At 35.4% G+C, this 20,518-nt stretch overlaps 2 non-coding genes across 2 annotated transcripts; one reads left to right on the top strand and one right to left on the bottom strand.

The window, feature by feature from the left end:
• Window positions 1–13,270: 13,270 nt before the first annotated feature.
• On the bottom strand, window positions 13,271–13,484 carry LOC136390107 (small nucleolar RNA U3). The gene has a single exon (XR_010748592.1). It is a non-coding gene; the product is annotated as a small nucleolar RNA U3 (small nucleolar RNA).
• Window positions 13,485–19,555: 6,071 nt separating this feature from the next.
• Window positions 19,556–19,661, top strand: LOC136390317 (U6 spliceosomal RNA). The gene has a single exon (XR_010748727.1). It is a non-coding gene; the product is annotated as a U6 spliceosomal RNA (small nuclear RNA).
• The last annotated feature ends 857 nt before the right edge of the window (window positions 19,662–20,518 follow it).

Genomic DNA, 20,518 nt, shown 5'->3' with positions numbered 1-20,518 from the left:
GTCAGAGGAGAGAGGGAGCATTCCACTGGCTTGGAACACAAGAACAACACAAAAAGAAGGAATTTGAGACCTGTAAAGGAAATAAAAAAAATTCTACAATTTTTCCAGTAGATTCAACAATTTAAATACATGTGAAGTATAAAGAAAGTAAAAAAATCAAATAGTAATTGTTAGACCCTTAAAAAAAAAAAAAAAGAAACAAACCTGTCTCAGAACATTTTGTATTAACTTGTGTCAGAAAAAACACTTACAATGTTTCTGCATGGAAGAAAATTTCCTTTACCCGCTAAATTCTTTCATCTGGCCTAACAATTAAATCTATGTGAGGTTGATTAACAGGAGAAAATGACCAAACTTAATTATGTGTGCATGGGAAGCCAATATACCTGATAGGTTCAGAGACAGAAAGGGAAAATGAGGCATATATGACAGTCTGAGCTACAGATGAGGTTAGGCGCCTTGGGGTTTCAGAGAGTCATTGCAGGACAATAAGAAAATAGATGTTTAGTAGTTTGCCCTGCCGTAGGGATGAGGCCAAAATTAGGTTATATCTGATAATCTCGTAGTATGGGAAAGGCCCCTAACTCAAATTCTTCAAGGTAGTTGGGGCTGAGGGAAATGGAAGTTTCTCTTGGGCACACAGGGTCCCAGCTGCATTTAGCAGAAAATAATACACCTACCACAGAGGCACATCTTGGGCACATTCATTCTGAACCTCTCCATTTCCAAGAGGTGAAAATATTACCCTTCTTGTAAGGATAGTAAGATAACGATCCTTATCTTACTTACTAGAGGGGATTGAAATACTAGAAAAGTAGAATAACCGTTAACTCAGATAGTTTAATTCTCAAGTGACTATCAACCACATCAAATAGATGTGTTATGTCTTCCAAAAAGCACATTTTTCCTTTCTAAAAGGGATTGCAATTTTAAGTAAAATTTCAGGTTATTTTTCAATAGCTCACACACACAAATGCTAACTACATTTAAAGACAGTCTGCTTTTCAAATTCACTCTTTTACCACATATCATTAAGAAAAAGACTCATAATTTTATGAGTTCTTAAAGTGCCAACAGTAATTTAGGAAGCAAAGCTGTAAATCAATGTTTATGTGAAGCACATAAAATGCAACACTATTTCAACACAAAAACTGTTTGTACAGTAAGCATTCCATGTCTCAAACTTCCTGCTTCTTCATCCTTCTTCACTTTTTTTCATTGTTTTCCATGCCTCTAGGTCAAGGGATGTTAGCACAAGGTTTCTGCTTTTCGTCCCTGTCCCTTTCACAGGTGATATCATCTCAGTGAAAGCTGGAATGAGTGCTGTCATAGCACCCTAACCTCTCTTCAAGTTTACCTCTTCCCTTCTTTACTATCACGCTCTTCCTCACATCAAAACAACCAAGAAGCACTTAAATCAAAGAGATTCTTTTCTCCGTTATTATTTCTTAATCCCTCTGGCTTCATTTGATTCCTTTTAATGGTCTTCAATGATAATCATTTATTAAGGGAATCATCTTCTAAAAACATAATTCAACACCAAATCGGTTGCTTAGCAAATCTTCCTTTTAAATATTTATTTATAGGATGATTAAAATTGGCTTTCTTCAAATTCTTACAAGTTGTTAACATTGTTATTCTTTTATCTTGTCTTTCTTTCTTGGTATTTAGCAGATGGGTCTTATAACTTTGTTAATCATGTAAATTCTTCTACCTCCTGTTACAGATGTGCTTGATTCACCACTCACCAATAGATAACTATTAACACAAAAGATGGTGAATTATTGTCCTGTTGGAGTCACTGAAAAAGTCTCATGGGCGCAAATCAGCTTTGCTTCTTCATTTCATTCTTTTGATACCAACTAATGTCAGAAACTATTCAAACTGAGTATAAATTTTTAACACATTGTTATAGTAAACATAAAATCAAATTAATATAAAATGTAAAAAGGAAACAAAGAGTGATTTAGGTGTAACCAGTTTACACACTTTTGAGATAACTCCATATGTTTTAACTGTGTACCAATACCATGCGTGAAGTAAGGTGATTATCGATATTTTATGTAAAAGCCCACCGCTATTTAAGGCCCAATTATCAAGGTGTAACAGGTTGACTCCCTTTTCTGGTCACTCCATCTGTCAACCTAATTAAGCCTATGTGTGACTTATGTTTGAAGTGTGATAATGTGATGACGTGATGACTGACCAAATCAGATATAAGTAGCTGGGGTAAAGATCATGTTAGTCGCCTGAGACTCCAACACAGACTCCACATTGCCCACCATGATCATTTGGCAACAGCTGTGAAACACTCCGCCTCTCCAAACATGTTCATCGGGCCTGCCAAAGCGAGGACCTAGGCTTAGCTGGCTGTTCATCTTCACCGTGAGTGATTCAAGTCTACGCTATTTAGCTTGCTATGAGTGTCTTTGCCTATTCAGGCGACTCTTAATTGACTTCATTTTACTTTGTGAACTATGTAACAAACCCAGCTATAACTTAATTATAACCAACTAGTTTGTCACGGCACACATTAAAATTAAAATATTTGTGAATCTATTTTAAATGTAGTTGTATGAGTGAAAAAAAATCTATTACCTGACACAGCAACTTTCAATCTTGCGTGAACTCATAGAACTGACCCAAGACAATTAAGGTGATTTGCCAAACTATTGAAAGACTTCAATGTGTCTGTTCCAATTCAATATATCTAGAATTGGCTCTGTCATGTCACAGTATCAAAGATGAGATACATAATGAACTCTGAATTGGTAATAAATATAGCCATAGAGCCTGACCAGGCAGTGGTGCAGTGGATAGAGTGTTGGAATGGGATGCAGAAGAATCAGGTTCGAGACCCCCAAGGCCGCTGACTTGAGTCAGGGCGTATCAGCTTGAGTGCAGGGTCGTTGGTGTGAGCATGGGATTATAGACATGACCCCATGGTCGCTGACTTGAGCCCAGAGATTGCTGGCTTGAAGCCCAAGGTTGCTGGCTTGAGCAAGGGGTCACTTGCTCTGCTGAAGCCCCCCCAAGTCAAGGCATATATGAGCAATCAATGAACAACTCAGGTGCTACAACAAAGAACGGATGCTTCTCATCTCTCTCCCTTCCTATCTTTCTGTTCCTGTCTGTCTCTCTCTCTGTCTCTGTCACACACACACAAATATATATATAGCCATATAAAATTAAATTGAAATCATACAAAAGCCTTAACATTTAATATTGAGTTTTAAAAGCAATAAAAACAGTGTAAGCATTTTAAAAGAAAAAGCAGATTGAGTTCCTTAATTATAGGTGAAATTTACAAAAATAAAACTATCTTATATGTCTAGGCTGTCTTTATATTGTGAAAGTATAAGATGCCATACTGATTGTAAATATTTAATATATTAGAATGTGTCTGTCAATGATAGGAATAATTCTCTACATAAAGTTTTAATTTAATAAGTAAAGCTATTTGGGCCACTGAATTATTTATCTCACTAAGTATATAGTTCATAGAATAAATAAGTCACTTTTTAAAATAATTGAATGATATCTAAAGGGCTACATTGCAATTATTAAAATATTATTGCCCAAATTGTGCCTTTATTCTTCATGTGTCTAACTGGGCTCATAGTGAACTATGCACACACTGTAGAACAGAAATAATAGGAGCTGTGATATAACCTAAACCAAAAAAAAGGACACAGTATAATAGATTCAAATATGTGTGTATATATGTCTCATTAATTTATATTTTTATTATGCTATAGCTTATACAACTTGTGGAGTTGTTAAAAGAATTATATGGAGAGCTGGCATTGCACAAATTGCTACCAAATTTTACACACTTCCTGACTTTTAAAATCACAATACTGCATTCTACCCTGCTACTTTAAAATAATAGTTTTCTATTTCCTTTTATGACTCTGCAAGTTGCTCCTAACTCTTGTTTGCTTTTCCAGCTTTTATCTCTTCAATTTATTTATTTTATATACTCCTCCCTGATCATTTATCTGACTGTCCACATTTTATAGCAATCTTCTCCAAATTTTTGCATGTTTCTAGTACTTTATATAACTGCCTAGATTTTATAATTTTTGGACATACTTCTTTATTCTTAGTACAACAGGGATCATATTTTTGAGATATGAAGCTAATCCCTTTTCAATCTCAATAAGCCTTGCTCCTCTAATTCACTAGTTTAATGAAGGGGTAAATTTATACAATTCAGAATAAAGGGGCTCTTTTTCTGTTGTTGTTCTGTGTTTTAAATTAAAAAGTTTTTGAGTGCATAAGGAGACACCAGAGTAGAAAACTAGACTTATTGAGGGAAGAAATTGTTTTTTTCCCCCTAAATAAATGCAATTCTAAGTTAATGTATTAAGAATTGGGATGGGTTGGAAAAGGTGAGGTTAAAATTTTACTATAAGCCAAAATGAAGTGCAAGAAAATGAATATTAAGTAAGAAAGAACTGTTGCTACAGAAAAGAAAGATAACTTAGATAATTGTTAAGAGTATAAAGCACAAGAGGTGAATAAATTGGGAAGGGTAAAATATAAGATGTCAGTGTCTTCGTTTTTCCCACTTCTGATGATCTTTAGAAGCTGTGGGAATAAGCTATAATTTGGGGAAAGCTGTATCTCCTTTCTTTCCTTGACTCTCCCTGCCAAGGAGTGTGGACATACAAGGAAGTGGTACCCAGGGGTGTGTGTCTTTGGACAGCATCTCACCTCCTAATTGCCATTGGATAGACTGTAGAAGATTCAGACTTTTTTCAGGGACCAAATGGGGAGGAGCTGATATTATAAAATATGTTCCATTTCTGAGTGCTTTTCTCTAAATAAAGACAGACTCTCTAAAAAAGTTCCAAGTACATTCTTGTTTCATTAAAAGGTACATTCTGCTGCTTAAAATAGCTAACCACAAAATATTCTAGACAGAGGAAGCATGGACTTATTCTTTGGAAGGTGATCTTTGTGTTAGAGTTTTAGGTTCTAAATAATCTATACACTTTCAGTAAATCTTGTTACATGCGATGTAACACATTAAAAAATGCAATTATGAATGTTTTTTGAATTTTAACCGGAATAATATTTTTGCCAGTCCTTGACTTATCATTTGGATCTCTTGTGCAAACTCATGCCTGGAGGCTGTCAGTATGGACTTTGTGAACTACCTTTACAGATTTTCAGTCATTGTTGAGTGTATGTTTGAAAATACAGGAGAAAGCTACCTGGGAATGAACAAAGTAGGAAAAGAACACAAAGGACCAATCACTACAACTAACTTGGTCTTTCACTACTTGTCCTTTTCTCTTTCTCTTCACTTTCTCTTTGGTAGCATCTGAGAGGGACAATCTATAAAACATTCCTTAATTCAACAAATACTTATTGTGCACTTACTATCAGACATGACAGCAAACACTGTTTTCAGTGTTTGAGATACCTTGATGACTAAAACAGACATAAAAGAGATGAAGACCACTATACACCTATTCTGCTCACAAAAAATTAGGGGATATTTCAATATAAATATGAAGCAATAAAAAAGAGAAGCATTTGATTTATTTTTTATTAAACAAGAACATCAGAAAAGCAAACGACAAGTCAAAGAAAGTTGTTCGATTATTCAAATGCGATGCAAAACCAACTTTGATTTCATTGGTGAAAATGTACCAGACAAAAGGCTGAAAGTACTGGAGAGTCTGCATGACCCCTGGTCCCCTCATTTTCGTGAGCAGTATATTAGAATAGCCAAAATCCTGAACACTGACAACACCAAATACTGATAAGAATGTGGAACAACAGGAACTCTCATACATTGCCGGTGGGAATTCTAAAATGGCAAAGCCGTTCTGGAAGACAGTTTCTCAGCTTCTTACAAAACTAAGCATATTCTTACCATCCTGCCCAGCAATTGTACTCCTTGGCACTTACCCAAAGGAGCTGAAAACTTATGACCACACTAAAACTTCCACACAGGAGTTTAAAGCAGCATTATTCATAGTTGCCAAAAACTTGGAAGCAACTCAGATGTCCTTCGGTAAATGAATGGATAAACTGTTGGCAATGCAATGTTATTCATTGCTAAAAAAGAAACGAGCTATCAAGCCCTGAAAAGATGTGGAGGAAACTGAAATGCATATTAATAAGTAAAAGGTGCCAATCTGTAAAAAGCTACATACTATAGGATTCTAACTACATGACATTTTGGAAAATTCAAAACTATGGAGACAGTCAAATGTCAGTGGTTATAAGGGTTCAGGCAGTAGGGAGGAAGAGGCAGGCCACAGAGACTTTTTAGGACAGTGAAATCATTTTGTGTAATACGCTGATGATGGATACATGTCATTCTACATTTGTCCAAGCCCATTGCATGTGTGACACTGAGTGGGCCCTACTGTAAACTGTGGACTTTGATTATGATGTGCCAGTGTAAATTCATCAGCAGTAACAAACCTATCAATCTGGTAAGGAATGTTGTTAAGAGAGGAGGTTTTGCATGTGGGGGTTCAGGGGTACATGAGAAATTTCTGTACCTTCGTTTCAATTTTGCTGTGAATCTAACACTGCTTTAAAATAATAAAGTTGAGAGAGGTGAGAGAGAGAGAGGGAGATAGGTAGGTAGGTAGATAGATAGATAGATAGATAGATAGATAGATAGATAGAGCACAAAACCAGCAGGGTGAAAGCGCCAGGCCACAATTGTCATGCCAGGACTGGCCGCACAGAATGCTACCAGGACAGACAGACAGCTCATATTGGGCGCAGTGAGCAAGGAGAAGACAGAACGGAGAGAGGTCTGCTTTCTGAATCAGTACATTTCTGGTGCCAGAAACTGTAGCTGGCCCATTAGAGATGCTCAGTAAAAATGTGTTGAATGCATAACGATGGCATGTTTCTCTTTGAACCCATATGCTTCCCAGGGAGAAATACTGAATAAAAAATACTACATTAATACCATGAAAACTGAGTTATTACCCAAATATACTTAGTATCAACTCTCAAGGAGCTAAGACAGCATAAAATAAAATAAAATTTAGTGTATCCTTTGGTCAGCAATTGGAATTGAAAATTAAGAAAAACTGAGACCAGCTCTGAGTGCAAAATTTCACTTTTTTTTCACTTTTCTTGGGATCATTTAGAAACTTTGGAATATTTTTCCCATTCCCTTGGGTATTCTTTTTTTCTAGATCAAGTGGTGCAGTCAGGATCTCAGAGCGGGCGCTCCAGAGCCATGCCCCTCTGGCAGTGGGACGTTACATCAGCCACAGAACCAGGACACAATGATTTCGCTGCACCTGTACTACAATGTTCGTAATAGTAACACCACCACATTCCTCAAGCGAAACAAATAGTGAAAGCTTCAAATTAGAAAAGTGGGAGTATTTATAACAGGAACAATCTGTTTTATCATTTTGCTAGAGAAGAACTCATCAGCTCAGGTGCAGACACAGAAAATTAATTAGTAAGTGTCTTTCTGTCTATTTTACCAGATGGATGAAAGGCAAAAAGAATTTTATATGAAAAAGAGAAACTGTCACTTATATTAATATTAGTGGGGAAGCTTAATCATTGTAAAAAAAACAGCAACAACAAAAAAACAACTCAAAATGATAACTTCTCCAATGTGACAGAAGTTTTTTCTCTATTAATATAGTCCTCAGTTTTAGGTAAAAGTCATTTGAGGACCAGTCTCAAGGGGACCCATCATCATTAACCTCTCTTTTCCGTGGCTACTGTGGGAGAGGTCTTCTTTCCAGCCAGATACAAGGGAGCTCATTAGAGACCAGGCCTGAAAGTGTCTCTATGTCAACCCCACGGAGAGCTTATTGGCTAGAAAAAGTCGCAGAGTCACAAAGGGAGGCTATGGAGCACTGACGTCTGTACTTCCATGAGCCACACAGTCTCTGCCACACCATCTCTAGGAGTTCTTTATTTCAAATGTCGGTACAAGCCATTCCTATCACTTCCACAGTCACTGTCAGTTTACTCTTCCAAGTCCCACCCTAGAGTCTGGGTAAACACAACAGAGGAAGTGTATGTTCTTATATTTGATTTATTTGTGTTTCTCCACAGAGAAGTACCATTTTGACCTGTCAGAGAAGCTCACACTATGAATATGTAAAAAGAGAGAAAGAAGTAACATTTAAGCCCTACAAAAGTAATCCTTAATGGCTGGGGTTGGGGACTGGGCAGGGAGTGTGATGGAGGGGGAGAAGGGATGGGAATTATTTTCATGATCATGATCAACCTTTCTTCAAAATAAATATGACCATTCTTTCTCCAATTCTGATAGATATCAGAAAAAGTATTTTCATAGTTGTTGAAAGTGGGGAATGGAGAAGGTGGGGATTGCCTACAAAGTAGGTTGAAGCAACACTTTAGGGCTTGATTGGGGTGGTAGATTATATTTGCCAAAATTCATCAACATTGTATATTTTATTTTTTGTGAATTATACCTCAATAAAATAGAAAAAACTCACAATTTAAAAATATGGCTGAGAAGCAAAAATAGAGTAGTATGTGGTTTTCTCTCTGAATCGAACCAAATACATTTCAACATGTCAATTTAAGCAAGTCCCCAGTGGAAGTCTAGAGGGTGCTACATTGGCAGTGACTTGGTTCTGTGATCGAGCTGTTGTCTTCTTGTTTGGACTTCAGGTTTTTTTGAGAAGAAAGCATTTGTTTAGGTCTAATCATCTAAATCTACACAATCAGGTATGACAGGGGAAACAGTATAAAAAAGCCATTGTGAACACTGAAGACCAAACCTATTTAAGGAGATGTACCATATTTAGTAAAAACAACAACAACAAAAAAAAAAACCTTGTGATTTTGTTTTGTGTTGACAGAAACCCAAATTGTCACACAGGGAAGAAATCTGTGTGCATTACCAGGGTAGAAAATACTGTGGGAAAGTAAGTGTGTATATAGTGTACTATATATAATGTATGTAACAGGATTCGTTCTTAGTTTTCTGACAGTGTTTTTGGAGTGTTTTATTTCAGCTATAATGTAACAAAAATCTGAGACTTACCCAGAACTACACATGAAGATTTTGAGCACCAACAGGATTGTTGCTCCAAAATTACAATAATGAAATAGCCAGAAGAACTTTCAGAATGACCCTAGCCTACCAGTATAGATTAGGCAACCAACCAGCCCCCAGAGCATTAGAGCAAACACAGGAAATTAACAGAGATGCTGCTCACCAGTGGAAAGGGTTTGCAGAATCCTTCTCTCCCATTGAGTGAGTCATTGCTAAAAGATTTGTGATTCACAGCATTACCTCTTATATGAAAATAAACAAGCAAATAAATAAATGGCAAAACCAAACAAAGCAGAACAAAATCATGATCTCCTCCATATTCCTCAGTTTTATGACGATGAATTCAGTCTAATAAAAGCAAAGACATGCCATACATTAAACTAATGTCCTACATGAAGGAACACAGGTTGCAAATGACTAACAGACTATCTGCCCTTTCATAGAAGAATCTCTCTACTTTATAATTTCTTTGAATGTAAAGGGATGCTATCTATTCCTTTAGCATGAAAAATATCCATTGATATTTAACTTTCTGAGTTTTAATAAAAATATATAAATTCAAAACAGACACACTGCATAATTGCTTATAATTTTGATGGTGATTTAGACTGTGGCTCAGAATTATCCATCTTAGTCTATGATAGAACAACTTTTCTTAAATAAATTGATTTTTATTCCGTGTGTTTTTCAATTTTCTTTCCTCTGCTCAAATGCCTTCCAAAAGTTAACCACTCTTTAGGATATTATATCCTGGATGTCACCCCTTCATATGAAAAGAAAATTTTATTTAATCTCATCTCTCACACTTCCCTCATTCCTATTTGGTTGTAGTCAGGCAAAAAGCTAGCACTGATAAATGTTCTCCTTCAATTTGTATAATATATATTTTTTTCTATAGAGCTCTCAACTGTTTTTCATTTTAAAAAATATTTTGTCTAAAAACATAAAATATGAATCATTCAATGTTGAGAAATTGATTAGTCTCAGATTAAAGATAAAACAACAATAATAAAAATATCAATGCTTGTAGGGCTTAGGAGTACATAAATTGCCTCTTTTTACAGTATCAGGCCATTTCAGTTATTGTAAGATTAGAATGATGGGCCTAGAGAAACATAATTCTCTTTCTTTTTTTGTCTCTCTATTTTTAGGACATTTCTGAATATTTTATTCCTATTTTAACTTTGAAAATAATTCATCTGGTATCCAAAAATATGCTGTTGCTATTTTTTACTAGGATCATATTACATTTATAGATTAATTTTAGGGAGAATTGACATTCTTATGATGTTGCATTTTCTTTTCCAAGAACATGTCTTTCCTTATGTGAAAGGAAGCCTACTTTTGTGTTTCTCAGTGGCATGTAAAGTTTTCTTCAAAGAAGATTTTATATGTTTCTTGTTAAGTTTTGTATTTGACCTTTTGGCATTGTATTCTAAGATTTAGTCTTTGTCTATATGAAAAATCTGTTGATACATAGAAATGTATCAACCTTGTACCCAGCCCTGTTACTGCTGTGCCTTATTATTTATAATAGCCTTCTGATTTATCTTTCTAGATTTCCCCCCCCCCAAAAAAAAGTATTTCTAAGTAAAATAATTTAAAATTCTACTTCCCAATTTTTTGTTTCTAAATTTATTCCCTAATATTACTGACTAATACTGAGAAAATTTTATAATCAAAATGTTGATAGCAAATTTTGTTGCTTTATCACTGATTTAAAAAAGATTGTTTCTGATGGTTCTTCAGCATATATCTGCTCTTTTGCATGTATGTATAAACATAGACATATAGAAACTATCTTACATTATTATGATTTTAAAAGTCAAGAATAGATGTGAATTTGATGAAAAGCAATTCATTAGATTTAGTAAGATTTATATGACTATCTCTTGACTTGATAAATACAATTTATAATTATAGCTATCCTTTTTAACCACATTAACATTCCAGAAATAAACTGTACTTGTTTTCCTTGTTATTAAGTAAACAACTGAATTTATCTATCTAGTTTTTTAAAAAAAATGACTTGTTTTAATACATTTGCATGTTCTGTTAGTGTCCTTTTATGTGTATAACTTTAATGAGAATTTGGTATAAATGTGCTGCACACATTCATAAAAGAGTTTGGAAAATTTCCTTTTTTTCCCTCCTATTCTCTGGACAACTGAAGTTTAATTGCAGTTATCTACTACTTGAAGTTTTGGAAAAATTCCCTTATGAAACCATCTGGATAATAATTATTACACAATTTTATCTCTTGAATGTTAAATAATGTGTGTAGTCTTCTATATTAACTTTTTGGGGTCAGTTTTGGTAGCTTATGTTTTCCAAAAAAAAAAAAAAAAATATTTCATTCATGTTCTTAAACTCATTTGCAAAGATTTGACAAAATTGATTAGATATTTACTAATTTCTACAATGTCTGTGAATTTTTATTTATTGTTATTAATGAGTTCAGGGACTTGTCCTTTTTATTTATGTTTTCAATTTTACTTACAAGAAAACAATAGGCTTTACTTATTGACGTTAACCTTTGACTATTTATATTGAATTAATTTTGCTTTTATTTTTATTATTCACTTTTTTTAACTATTTTGTCTTTTCTCAAACTTTAAAATTGGATGTATACTGCTTTTAATATTATATATTCATTGCCTCTTCACACTATTTTAGCTGTAGGCATTTCGTAAGTTTAGAAATGTATATTTTGCTTGACATAATTTAATAAACATTTAGTTTGATTTTCTGTTTTATATAAGAGGTGTGCAATAGAAAAATTTTACATTTCCTGAGCTCTTCCAGAGCTATTTTTCATTTGTGGATAGCTGTCTAATTGTTCTTTGTGTGGGGGGGCGGAGGCAAGGGTCTCTAATGCTACCACCTTGGTAACATTATTCCTTCTCTCATGGCTCTTTTATTCATTTCTGAGTGATATGCAAAAAAGGGGAAGACTCCTGTGTTTATGCCACTAATATTTAAAAACTTCCTAGTATCCTTTTTTTAAAAAAAAAAAACCCATGTAGTTCAACTTTATAGAGGTAATATAATCAATGAAGTAGACATACTTTAACTCTCAGAATGCAAATTCATCTCCAACTGCAACCATAACTTTTTTTTTTTTTTTTTTTAAGAATGAATAGTTATGTCCCACCACTTTTTTGTAATCTTCTGTCTCTGGGGATATTGACCCATTGTTTTTACCTAGTATTTGCAGACTTGTTATTTATTCTCTCTACATACCAAATCCTACATTATAAATATATTATCTTCTCCATTTCATCTTCAGTAAACCTCTCTGGAATAAGTCTACCAATACTGCACTAGTGGAAAGAAAATAAAAAAAACAAAAACAAACAAAAAAATGGTCCTTATGGAAAAGAAGTAGCCAGAGAAGTCACAAAAAAGCCTTCCAAATGTGATTAGAAGGCTGTATTAGTTTTTTGTTTGTTTGTTTGTTTTTTAGTAGTTTTAAAACAAGTCCACAAATTCTTCGATGTTCCTTCCTTTAAGAGATAGAACTTAGTTCCACTCTTAAGTGTGGCTGGACTTTGTGACTTCCTTCTAATGACTAGAATAAAGCTGAAGTGATATGAGGTGATTTGGGAGATTCAGTCTTAAAAGCTACTGTGGCCTTCTTGTCACTCACTCTTTCTTGAATCACTGTGAGCAGCCATGCCATGCTGTGTGGAGAGATCCACAGAGTAAGTATTGTGATCTCCATTCGGTAACCATGCAAGTAAATTATCTCGGGAACAAATCATCCAGCCCCGATTAAGCCTTCAGCTGACTGTAACCTTTGCTAATATCCTGACTGCAACCTTATGAGAGAGCCTAAGCCAGAACCAACATCCCTGCCCCTCCTGAATTCCTAACATACAGAAACTGAGATAATAGATATTTATTGCTGTAAGTCAATAAGTTTGAGGGATAAGTTGTTACATACAATATATACTTATTATAAGAGCCAAGAGAACAATAAGATTTAAAGAGAAATGGCATACTTGACAATGTCAAATATGATACAAGGTAATGTCAAATGAGAACCAAAGAGCTTCCACTGGCTTTATCAACTTGAGATGCTAACTAACTATAGGATTGGTCAGTTTCACAGAAAACTGTGAATGAAAAGTCGAGATCATCAAGAGGTACAAAGTCAGAAAATGTGGCTAGTAAGTAAGAAAAAAGTATTTAAAAAATTTTTTTTACTTTTATTTTTTTATTTTTTTTACCACTCAGACTGCGTTCTCTCCGTCTTACTCTCCCAAAGGAAGAGAAGAATGATCATCAATGGCAAAAGGCAGTTGCACAAGCAACACCAAGAGCCGCCTTCACACTCAGGAGAGAACACTGTAACTCCTCCTCGTGGTTTCGGGTACTCTACACGGTCAGAGAAATTTCTCTAGTAACAAACTGTAGAAATGATCTCTGAAAGTATAATCTTAGTATTTTAAAATTTTGATTGTGGACATATAGGGGGAAGTAGGTGGTAATTGCAACCTACTTCAGAGTGCAGTATTGGTAGACTTCAGAGATTGACTCCTCATGCTGTTTGACTGTCAGTCCATTCCAGATAATCAATCCTGATATTATGATATGTAAATATATAAACTAAGGAAAACACAAATTATCATTGTAGTTTAGATTTGTGTACCTAAAATAAACAACCCAGGCAAATAGTATTCTCACAATGATTCTCATCTTGGGGTATGAGGTTTGGATAGACAAGAAAAGTTGGGGGAATATCATAGATGTTTTATTTAACTGAAAAGGCATGCATAGTTTTAGAAGACGTATTCCATCATTTATTTCATTTTGTTTATAGTCACAATACTTACTCTAATTAGAAATTTCAAAACATTGTAAGAGAATCTAGACTCTACTTTTTCATTTTTGTTGTTTATTTTTCAAAATGAGACATGAACTAGAATAGTTTGAAAAGCACTGACTTAAAGAACATTGCTTGCCAAGGCTAATTGCTTTTTGAGAACATTATGAAAGCAACAATATGTTGAAGGAAATAATAACAATTATTATGCATACTCGTACTTTTTGTCTAAAGAAAATGGGGAGCGCTTAATGAATTTAGCCTTTAGCATTGGACAGGAAATGTCTGAAGTGTACAAATTGTTTAATAGTAGAGAAAAGGGTGGTTGGCAAATTATTGTTAAAACCTTTGCCTCCCTGTTCTCATGTTTTAATGCTATGGCATCTGGAAATCTTAACCTTTTCTCCTCGGGTGATATTTTGTCTTGGTTGACTGGATCCCTGTAACTTTATGAGAAGATCACTATCCATTTGTCTCTTTTCAGTGAATTTTCAAGGAACACACGTCTCAAATGTGTGCTCCAGACCAGCCGTGGTTCATCAGTTCTTTCACTTTTGCATGACTAAGCTGCTGTACATCATCACTCGAACTGTAGAACCCACGTTACTCATCTGAACATGTCTGTTTTCTAAGTGGGTTTATTTTCTTCAGTATAAATACCAAGGCAAAAAAAAAATTGTCTCTGTGTGCACTAATTGTTATTTTTTACTTTCTCCAGGTTCAAAGAAAAATAGTAAAGATTTATGCCAAAGTAGTTCTAGCAAAGAAAAAAAAGCAAAAACAAAAAAACCACAAAAATGCTTCAGCTGGTGTTGTGATTTATGATTAATGCATTTTCCCCCTTTTGCATGAACCACCATGGAAATCTTAGCTTTTTAATTTTATTTCAGGTATAGAATAAAAATGGCAAGAGGTTATTTCAGGGCAAAATTTTGGAAAATAATTTGAATTAGCATAAAGTTAACATTTCCTAAATGGCTATTTTCAGAAACTAGACCATTAACCTTTAGAAAAGACGGAAAAAGAAATATACTAGAATTTTGCATTAGCTTTACTGCCTTCAGACAGAACTTGAAATAAGAAACATATCTTTGGGACTTATTAAAAACAGTGCTGTTTATCAGAAACTAATAAAACTTTATAATTAAACACCCCTACCAATAAGTTAACCCCATTCAATATAATATATTAAAAGCTATTTTATTTTCTAGAGTTATGAAATAAAATGGAATAAAAAGATAAAGTATTTTTCAGTTTATATTAGAAAATTTCTAGAGAAAATTAAAGAGTCTGATAAAAGGGGGTAAAATATAAGGAAAAATGTAAATTTAGGTAATTAACAAATTTATACAGAATGATAAAAACTTCTAAAATGATAATATCTCTTTCATTAAAAAATCACATTGAAGAAATCTAACTATGTGGAGCCTTCTAAACAAGACCTAAATAATCTGGGTTGTTTTTTTTAATTTATAATAATTTATTGGAATGCCACTGGTTACTATATAGGTTTCAAGTGCCCGATTCTACAACACATTTCTGTATACTGTATTGTGTGTGCACCCACCCAGGTTAAGTCTTTATCCATCACTATTTATCCCCCTTTTAACTTCCTTCACCCATTTCCCCCATTAAATTGAACCTGGACTCATGTATATCAATGAGAATGGGCAGCATTGCAGTGTTTGCAAATAGCTAACATGGGTTTCAATGGTAAGGGCTACTAATGGAATGGGAAACAGAGGCCATCCTTGGGGATCTGGGGCATTGGCTAGGAGTTAGGAATGAACCTGTCCAAGAGGAAATTGGCCTCTTGAAGAATACTTGAAAATTGAAATCTGTGCTGTTAAAAGCAGCTGTAGACTGAAGTGCTAACAATCTATTCTAGTCAAGTGCTGAGATGATGGATCAAAGATGGAAGCCGCTGGCACCGCCAGTGCACAGAGCTACAAACGCAAGGCTGTGTGACACTCTTGATCAAGCTCTTGGAATTGTTGGTACCTCCTCTAATATGATGCTTCATAAGCCCCCAGCACAGAGGAAGGAATATCACTTAAAGAATCTAATTCTAGTTCCACTGTTATACACAGCCTTAGAGTACAATGGGCAACAGGAAAACTATGTCATTGCTTCCCCTCTTCTTTACTTTTCTCCAAAACACTGCTCTGGGTCTTGTGTGTCTATTTGCTAACTGGCCTTCTTTGCTTCACAGCCCTATTGGATGAGTAAGTGATATCCTTGTGCTGCTCAGTCCCTCAGAAATCATGTGTGTTTGTACCTCATGAATGAAATGAGAACATGTCATTATATGAGATAGTGTTACTATGATGTTGCAACAGTTACTCCTAATTATCATGTTTTCATTATAAGGTTTTCAACTCTTGGTGCAAAGAACTGCTTTATCCACTGGAGGAAGTTAGTGATTTTCATGTTATGTCTGCATGTAAGCTATAGTGGTGGACAGAGGTCAATTATCTCTGCTTTCTCTTGTGTTTGCTTTTGTACAATCTCCCTTGAGGGTCAGTAGGGTCTGTGATTTATAGCAAACCAATAGAATGTGACAAGGATTATGGAATATTATTTCCTTAAAGATATCACCCAAGATGGTATCTTTCATCTTGCTAGTGGACACTTTCTCGTGTCACTTGCTGGCTTTGGTGAAGTAGGCTGCGGTGCAGAGAGGCCTAAGTGGCAGGGAACTCAGGGGCCTTCCACGTGACAACAGGGAGGGAGCTGAGTTGCTCAGCTGCACAGAACACAATGGACTGGGTCCTCCTAAAAACCATTTGTGCTTAGAAATGGACCCTTTTCACTTTTGTGTCAGCTGAGACCAAGCCGTGGCTGGTGTCTTAAGCACTGAAGCAGGGATGCCAGGCCTATACTCCTGACCCACAAGGACTGTACCAATTTATTGTGCAGCAATAGCCAACTCATCCCACTGCGCACATGTAGGCATACTACGCTTCATCTGTTGTGCTTTGTTTTGTGAACTGACTGATCTTTCTTGATACAAACTTTATAACTTCCTGGATGCAAATAAATAGAGATATTTGTTATTCAGTAATGTCAGACACAAAGAATGTTCCATTCATGTAAACCAAGCAAAGAACAAAGAGCATGGGCTCAGCTATGTGTTGGAAAATCAAATGAGTTTCCTAATATTAGCCCTCAGGCTCATATTTCAATACTGTAGGTACAGGTAGAAATCAATGGACCAATTCTAGGTCCTTTCTGAATATTCTACATTCAGTCACTACCTCTCAATTTAAACTTGTCTTGACATTAAAAAAAAAACTACTCCTCATTAAAATCAGTAAATAAATGCATAGCACACTTTCGTAGGTCCCTCTCCTTCACCCAGGTCTGCAGAATCTAAAGAAGAGACATTTGTTTTGTCTGCACATGGCTGATGGCAAGGGAAATACTTTCATGTTGGGGGGAAGAAGTTTAAGTGTAGCAGAAGGAGACATTACAATAACCATAAATCAGAACAATTTATGCTTTGTCCAAACCAGAAGAACAACATTTCTAGTACACGACCAACACGAGTCACTCCTTGCCTTGCCCCATGCCTATCTATATTATACTTGACTCAACTTAAAAATTAAGGCCAAATCATACTATTAAATAATTTTAAGTAAAAATAAATAAAGAGACAGAACCATCCATAAGGTAATAAACATACTTTGAGTCCCAAATTATGTCCTCCTGAGGAGGGTACAAAATTATTTTACTTTCAGGTAGGTCAATTCTGTATCTATTGCATTCATTGTTCTGAATTTTATTTCTCCAAGTTTGAGGCCTTAAATATTTTATATTTTTTGTTCCTCAAATTTATACTCAATAAATTAAACAGATGGTCTTCATGTTCATTCAGATTGCTTAAAATTACCTGGATCATTTCTGGGTGTATTTCCTCTCAGATCATTGTGCTGGTCTGTTCCTGAAACTTCTCTTGGATTGCAATAATCAAATTATTCAAATACAGAAAGATCCAGATGCTCCTGGCCATTTATACCCTTTATGATGACTGACTAATGCAGGAGCACAAACCCCAGCTCTCCTGCTTTGGATAAAGATAAATTCTTCTGTGCAAATATGCCAGCAGAACTCCCCAGAAGGCTAGAGCTGAGGCTGAGGCATGGCTGGAAACCTATACCATTTGCTTAGCTTCTTCTGCCTTTCTTTCCTGCTTCTTTCTCTATCTCTTGGTGGGTTTTTCTGGGATGATTTCCTTAATAAGTTGCTGGCACGAAAATATAGCTCTTGAGCTCCACATCGAGGAAGCTTGACTTAGGACATAAACCATGAGGAGACTATTCTACTTTGGCAGAGTCTGTGCCATTCCCTGGATTTAGGTATGTACTGCTGGAGGCTCGAAGGAGCAACCGTGTTTCTACAGGGTTAGAATGGAAGCTCTGTAATTGCAGGGATTTTGACTGTCTCCTTTATCACCAGATCATAAGAGGCTCCCACAGGCCTGATACATAGAAAATGCTTAATAAATATTTCATGAATGCTTTAAAGGCTATATGTAATGAAAACCTGGTCAAAAAAGTAAACTAATAAATTAAAAGACAAACTAATATGCCATATGAAAAAAAGGGCATGACAACATATTCTTCTATGTTAACTGTCTAGTGAGACATAATAACCTATCCGGAAACTTAGTAGTGCAAAACAACAATGGTCCTTTTATTACTTCCTGTGATTCTGTGCTTCAGGAACTTATAACAGTAGGAATGGCTTATCTGTCTGGGGGAGGACTGAAAGACTCGGGGCTTGTGTATATTGTCTGAAATCTCTTTAGAAAATAGACCTGATAGTTGTTGTCTGACAGTTGATGGCAACCTGGAAGGGGAGACAGAGAAATGAGAGAGAGGAGGAGACGAAGAGGAGAGAGAGAGAGATGAAGGATATATATATATAGAGAGAGAGAAAACTGGCAGTAGAAGCTGTGTTACCTTTAAGAGTTAGCTTCAAAACTTGCACAGATCACTTCTGCCACCCAGGCTCAAGGGAGGTAACACTGACACCACCTCTTGATAGGACATGTTAATGTCGCATTGCATATTTGAAGGTCTGCAGTGAGATACACATTGGTTAAGCTGTCCTAGGGGTTAAAAAGTCTGCCACATTCCAAATATAAAAAGTAAATATTTTTTTCTTTAAATATATAGAAAAAGAATACCAGCTTCTAAATCAGGCCAGAGACTGATTTCTTTCTCTAGAATTTTTAATTTACTCTGTAATTTTTATTAAACTTCTCTTTGTAAATGTTTCTTTCTGCATCTGTAATAAGATAACACTTCCAGCTCTGGTTTCTAATATATTTAAATATATTCATAGTTGAAATATAATGGCTAATTCTCAAGGTAAAGTTTAATAAGGGTATTGTGGTTTTAGACTATGAATTTTGGAAATCTGAGTATATAAAGAGAAATAATTTTTGGTACTAGACAATCTTCAAGTTACCTTATATGAAAAGCCACAAAATGTTGGATGTTCATTAAGAGGAAGGGTTCTGAAGTCAGCTTGCTAGGATTCAAACCACAGCTCCTACCTGTGTAAATGGGACAGACACTTCACATCTCTGCCTTTGCTTCCTGATCTGAAAAAGATGGCATAATAACAACTAATATTTAGAGCTGCTCCTGCGAGGAGAAATTAAGTTGAAAAACAGTGAGTACTGAATTCTGCAGCACATAACTAAAATTAGAATGATACAGAGAAGATGATCACGGCCCTTTGAGCAAGGATGACACACAATTTCATTAAGCATTCCATATAAAAAAAGTTAAAAAGCAATTCAATATATGTTAACTATTGTAGTAACTATTGTTATCCTGAACCAATTTAGTTGGATATGCACCTATATTGGAGAAGACAGAAAGTAGCCTTAATTACAAAAAAAAATATGTAACATGACTATTAAATTCATATATTGCACAGTATAATGGCATGGGTAGTGACAGTAATTGCATTGGTTTCCCAAAAGATATAGCCACATCCTAACCCTTGGAACGTGTAGATGTGAACTTGTTAGAGTGTTTGCAGATGTAAGTAAGGGAAGGATTTTGATATGAGATCATCTTGGGTTATTTGTGTACTCCCTAAATCCAATGACAAGGGTACTTATTAAGGGACGGAAGAAAAGAAGACATAGAGAAGAGGAAAAGGCCACGTGAAGACAGAAGCAGAGGAACTCCCGGAGTCACGAAAAGTTGGAAGAAGAAAGAGAAGGACTCTCCCCTGGATATTTTGGAGTGAGCACTGCCTTGCTGACACATTGATTCTGGACTTCTGGTGTCCAAAATGATGAGAATAAGTGTTTGTTCATCTAAGCCAGCAAGTCTGTGTAATTTGTTAGTTACCCTAGAAAATGAAAATGGGAGGAGACCCGGCGGTTCTTCCGTTTGATACCCAGGGTGCATTACTTTCTGTTCTCTGCTATTTTGCCTGGAATAAAACTGATGGCAGGCAACAGCTAACATTCAATTTCACAGACTAGTAGCTGTATCTGCTAAATGTTTTTGATTAAATTGCTATGTGTGTTTATCATTGGACCCAATTTTAGAACTAGAACTTGGGGTATTTGGCCCACCACACAGCCTCTAAATTGTCCTTGGTTCAGTAAGTCAACAATTATA

Source organism: Saccopteryx leptura, chromosome 1 (genome assembly GCF_036850995.1).
Source record: "Saccopteryx leptura isolate mSacLep1 chromosome 1, mSacLep1_pri_phased_curated, whole genome shotgun sequence".
NCBI lineage: Eukaryota > Metazoa > Chordata > Mammalia > Chiroptera > Emballonuridae > Saccopteryx > Saccopteryx leptura.
This window is presented reverse-complemented; position numbering and strand designations above follow the sequence as displayed.